This window comes from Olea europaea, unplaced genomic scaffold, assembly GCF_002742605.1.
Source record: "Olea europaea var. sylvestris unplaced genomic scaffold, O_europaea_v1 scaffold1292, whole genome shotgun sequence".
Classification (NCBI taxonomy): Eukaryota; Viridiplantae; Streptophyta; class Magnoliopsida; order Lamiales; family Oleaceae; genus Olea; species Olea europaea.
Genome location: NW_019230382.1, coordinates 131,736 through 137,040, shown reverse-complemented (window position 1 = coordinate 137,040; position 5,305 = coordinate 131,736). Strand labels below are relative to the sequence as shown.

The 5,305-nt window shown below is 37.9% G+C and overlaps 1 pseudogene; it reads left to right on the top strand.

The window, feature by feature from the left end:
- Positions 1-215: 215 nt before the first annotated feature.
- Positions 216-5,305, top strand: part of LOC111374793 — a 13,234-nt pseudogene continuing 8,144 nt past the window's right edge.

The window sequence follows — 5,305 nt, the reverse complement described above, 5'->3', positions numbered from 1 at the left end:
GGAGATAAATCGCAGGATATGCCTTCAAAGGTATAGGGTGGAAGGCCGCTTGTACACTTGTACTTATCCAAAAGTCAAATTCATATTTCAGGATTCAAACCCTTGACGCGACAATTTTAAGCAATTTCTACACCCACCCCTTTTATACCACTTGAAGAAGTGGCTGGGGCATCTCTCCCCCATTTTCTACTCGTACGTTAAAGCAGAACTGGTGAAAAAGAATTAATGCACAAATTCTTCTAATTTCACATGTACTTGGTCCCTGAAAAGAATTAGTGCATTACTGTAATAATGCACAAATTCATCTAACTTCACATGTACTTTGTCCCTGAATTTTGCTTCGGTCGATCTCTCGTTCTACGCCTCTTTTTTGATCCGTGTTTATACTATATAAACCCCGCATAAGATTCAGGTACTTTTGATTACCTCTCTTGTTAAAAGCACACAATTTAAATGGATTATGTTCTGTTTTTGTTGAATTTTTGGATCCGACTGTCTCAGATTGAAACCTGACTGGAAAACGGCTGGATTGTTTTGCTCATAGATTGGAATTTGGGCATCTATTATAAGGTTCGATTTAATCGGCGATTAATGTTCAATTTTACGAAAAAAGATTGTTTTTTTAATTCATTTTCTTTTGTGGGTTTGATAGATTGATTCGGATTGGATTGGATGAATTGGGTGGAATTGGTTCAAAGGGAGGTTTGGTTGAAGATCTGGATTTTTGAATATTTAAGCTTTTGATTAATTGGATTGATGGCAACTCCCGGGGGATCTCGGCCGGGGAATTTGCCCCCGAATTACAACACTAATATGCTTGCTAATAATATGCAAAATTTACAAATTAACCAGCAGCAATCAAATAATCCTCGTGGTGGTGCCCCTAGACCTCCTCATGCTGCACCACCTGGTCAACAGCCCCCACCTTTTGCAGGAAACCGACCACGCGTACCCCCAACAGGTGTTTTTCCAAGGGGCCCCGTGCCTACTAGTGATGCCTCACAAGCTACATTGCCTCTGAACGTAGCATCTACATTGACCAGCCCACCATCTGTATCTCAGCCTCTTCCCTCTTTTACTACGAGAACTCTCCCTCCTGTGGCACTGGCATCTTCTGCTGGTGGTCCTGCTGTTCCCCAGCCTCCCGGTGCTGCCCCATTAACTGGACCAGGTGCTCGTTCTCAACCTTTTATGTCTGCCCCTCCGACATCAGGTCCTCCAATGCTGCCTCAGATGAGCACTTCTGGCCCTCTTAATAATGGACCAACTGCATTCTCTTCATGGCCTATGCAAGGTGGGCCACGTTTCCCTCCTGCCATGGCTGGTATGCCACAACCGCCAACTGGACCTCCGCAGTTGCCAACATTGGTATCGTCTGGTCTGTCTGCTGAGCCTCTACAAATGCGCCCAAACTTTGGGAGTCCTGCTGATGCAACACCTATCACAGGACAACCTGCCCCACCATTTTCAGCCCCAAGACAAAACATACCACCTCCTCCAGGTCCGTTGCCATTTTCAGCACCAACTCAAAGCATGCATCAACCTTCAGGCTCTCCTCATGCGATGCAAACATGGCCACCACAGCCAGNGCCTATCCATGCTCTCTTCTTATGATTGTTTAACTTTGTTTTTGAGGAATTCATTATTTGTTTACTATTTATGACTTGTTACTTACTACCTATGATGTTGTTCTTATTATTATTTTTGAGGAATTCATTATTTGTCATATTAATTCTCTACACTGTTATTTAATATAGAATGGAGTTCCCTCTTGGCCTGTTAGAGATTAATTGACTGGATTATGCTTTGTTGACTTGGACTCTTTACTAAATGTGTGCCCTGAAATGTACGTAAGTAAACTAAATTATTTTCAGCCTGTAGTTATGAGAGGGGAAAAAAAAAAAAACTGACAGGAACTAATACAAGCTCGGATATGGTTCTAACTTTAAAGAAATGGTTATATTTATTGTTTCATATCGTGTCTTAAGGTGTGCATCATGCAAGGTTATTATTAAAGTGCCCCAAAGCTTACTTTTTCAGTGTCATTTGTCAAGGCTTCTGCCTCATTACGCCTGAGGACAGTTGAGATATGCAGTCCTTAATGTTCCCTTTTTTGGCTTTTTTTTATTAGCTTTTGTTTTTTGTGGTTTTTCAAACACGATCAAATCCTGAAAACTAGAATGCAAAAATTGGAGATCGGAGAAGAGAATATTACTGGTCTGGAACTTAATCTTGAGTTTGATGTTATTTTAGTTGACTTAAAGAGAATCAAGGAGGAAGCTGTGGAAAGAGTTAAAGGATAACCAATAATTCTACTATCTCCTTTTAATCACGAAAGTGGTAATTACAGAAATACTGTTTTTAGATCACATCATGTACCATATGAGTGGCTACTGAGGAACTATATTTGGCTAGATGACCTGGGCTTTGGAGAACTTCTATTTTTTCTTGGGTCCATGAGATATTCCAACTAAATGACGTGGTTCCATTTTTAAGCACATAAATACAAGTATCTCTTCGGTGATATTGATGATTTCACATTTGAATGGGTGATAAGCAGTTTAAGCCAATGAATTTTGGTTTCCATGCAGCATTATTTTTGTTTTTGAACTTTTCAGTGACGATGCAGCTCTAAAATAATCAATTCGAACTGCTAAATAACACTATGCTGGCAGTTCTTTTAATATAGTTCTAAACTTGGTTTTCTGTGTAGGTGGCTCCACATCTTCCAGTCCCTGGTCCTATGCAACAGCAAAGGATGTATGGAATGCCGCCAGCCCCACCACCGCTTCCTAATCAATCCATGTCTCTGAGTCATACAGGACAGTCAAAAATTGATCCCAATCAAATACCTCGCCCTATTAGAAGTTCCTCTGTGATTATTCATGAGACCCGTCAGGGAAATCAGGCAAACCCTCCTCCGGTAATTAATATTGTTATTATTAGAAAAGGAATGCATCGCTTGATATTTTCGTTACGTCTGTGTTCTATGTTTTATTTATTGAATTGAGTTGTCTTTGATTATAGTTATAAATTTGTTTGTCATGCAAATTAGCAAACTGTTGAGTGCCAGGGAATAGTTCTTCAATACTGTCAGAAGTTTACTATAATAAAAGTTCATTATTTATATTTTTGTTGAAGCCTGCAACAAGTGATTATATTGTCAAAGATACTGGGAATTGCAGTCCTCGTCACATGAGATGTACTATTAATCAGGTTAAGTCTCTAATTCATGGTTTTAATTATTTTAAAATTTTATGTAAGCAGTGGTCATGTTTTTTAAATTTTACTTTAACTTCCTTTCTTAGAGCCATTCAATTCTTTGTTTGTACAATTTTAATTGCTAATAATGATTGCAGCTTTTGTTTGTTATAGATTCCATGCACTGTGGACGTTTTATCAACATCTTCAATGCAGTTGGCTTTGTTGGTGCAGCCTTTAGCTCTTCCCCATCCATCTGATGAGCCTATCCAAGTAATGCTTGAAATTCTGTTCCTACCTGTTATCTTTTATATCTCCTTCTGTTCTAATGTCATAAATGACAGATTGTTTTGCTTACTTGGTCGTATAAAGATATTTGCATTCCTTGACAACATCACACTTTAGATCAAAGATAACCAGTTATAATTGCATGCACTTCGATTGTGTGTTTATTGCCATTGATAATTTGATAATTACACTGTCAGAAGGTATCTTTATTGCTCTCTCTGTTATCTGGTCCTTGAAGTTATTCTTACCCGATCTAAATATATGCACTCTCTAAAACATTTTTATTATAATGAGATAGGTTGAATGTTGTACTTGTAAGGAAAGGCGCAGCTCCTCGTGAATGTCCGCAATTTTTTTTTTCATTGGACAGGTGGATAAATTTTATGATCTCTGTTGTTTGTGATTAGTATTTCTTGTTCTTATTATCATCAAAGATGCTGTGCATATGGGGTTGCCTCCTCGCCGATGGGTCACACTATTTAGGCAAGTCTGCCTGAAATTTGGCTAGCATGATGACATTAATCATGATATGGTATGATGTGAGACGATCCACTTGAACTGAAATAAAATGTTGGGCTTAAATCAGATCCTATGTGATGGTTGTGGTAACTTGGTGGGTGATTTCTGATGGGCTGCTTATCCTTATATCAAACACTGATTTATATCCTTCTAAGAGTTGCACGTTTGGCATGTTAGTTTGACTTCTCATTTAACTAAGCATTGTCCTAAATGATTCATCTGACATTTGTTGTGCCTTTTCATTGTGAGTAATTGGTTCCTTGGGCAATTTTCTTAGTGGCTTGTGCTCCTATGCCTCAGGTTGTGGATTTTGGGGAAATTGGTCCTGTTCGATGTTCTCGTTGTAAAGGCTACATAAATCCTTTCATGAAGTTTATTGATCAAGGCAGACGTTTCATTTGTAACTTGTGCGGTAAGAATAACTTTTTTTTTTTTTCACTTAATGATTATTGGTTTACCAATTTATGTTTTGTATGGAGATTTCATCTTGCTAATCCATTAGATTCAATTTTCCATGGGTGCCCTTATTTGTCTTTCCACAGTTTGAAACTTAGGCAGCTGTATAGCAATGATTTGTTCTGTGGTTGAAAGGTTACATGGACCGAATTGTTGTAGTTATCTCAATTTTTATTTTTTATTTTAACGTATGCATTACTATAATATCAATTGTTGGTTGCATACTACATTCAGTTATTTTCAAACTATATGCCTTTACTTGTTGCCATTTGTTTTGCAGGATTTACGGATGAAACTCCAAGTGGCTATCACTGCAACTTAGGTCCAGACGGTAGGCGTAGAGATGCTGATGAAAGACCTGAGCTATGCAGAGGAACTGTTGAATTTGTCGCTACCAAGGAATTCATGGTTAGTGACATTTTTGTTGACCTCGATTCGATTTGGCACTTCATTGGAGATAAAGTCAGTGACATGATAATATTGGTGGTAAGGCTATTAATGGAATAAAGTTGTACACTATGCCCTAGTTTGAAAATGAAAAATAACCACTTCAATGAAACTGATCGTTTGATGGTAACTTCAAGTCCCGTTTGGCATATCTTAGCATTGTATTAGAATTTTGTTTGCGAGTTTTGAGATCAAGGGTCTTCTTTTGCCACAGCATTTTGAAGTTTTTACTAGAAGCCCTCTTTAAATGATATATAAGGAAGGTTGTATGGAGAATTTAAATATTTTGCAAGTGCAAATATCAAAATCTCTTCCATGATAATATTTTTTTTGATAGGTCTTCCATGATAATATTTAAGCACTATATTGTCTCAGAATCTGACTATTTTGAACA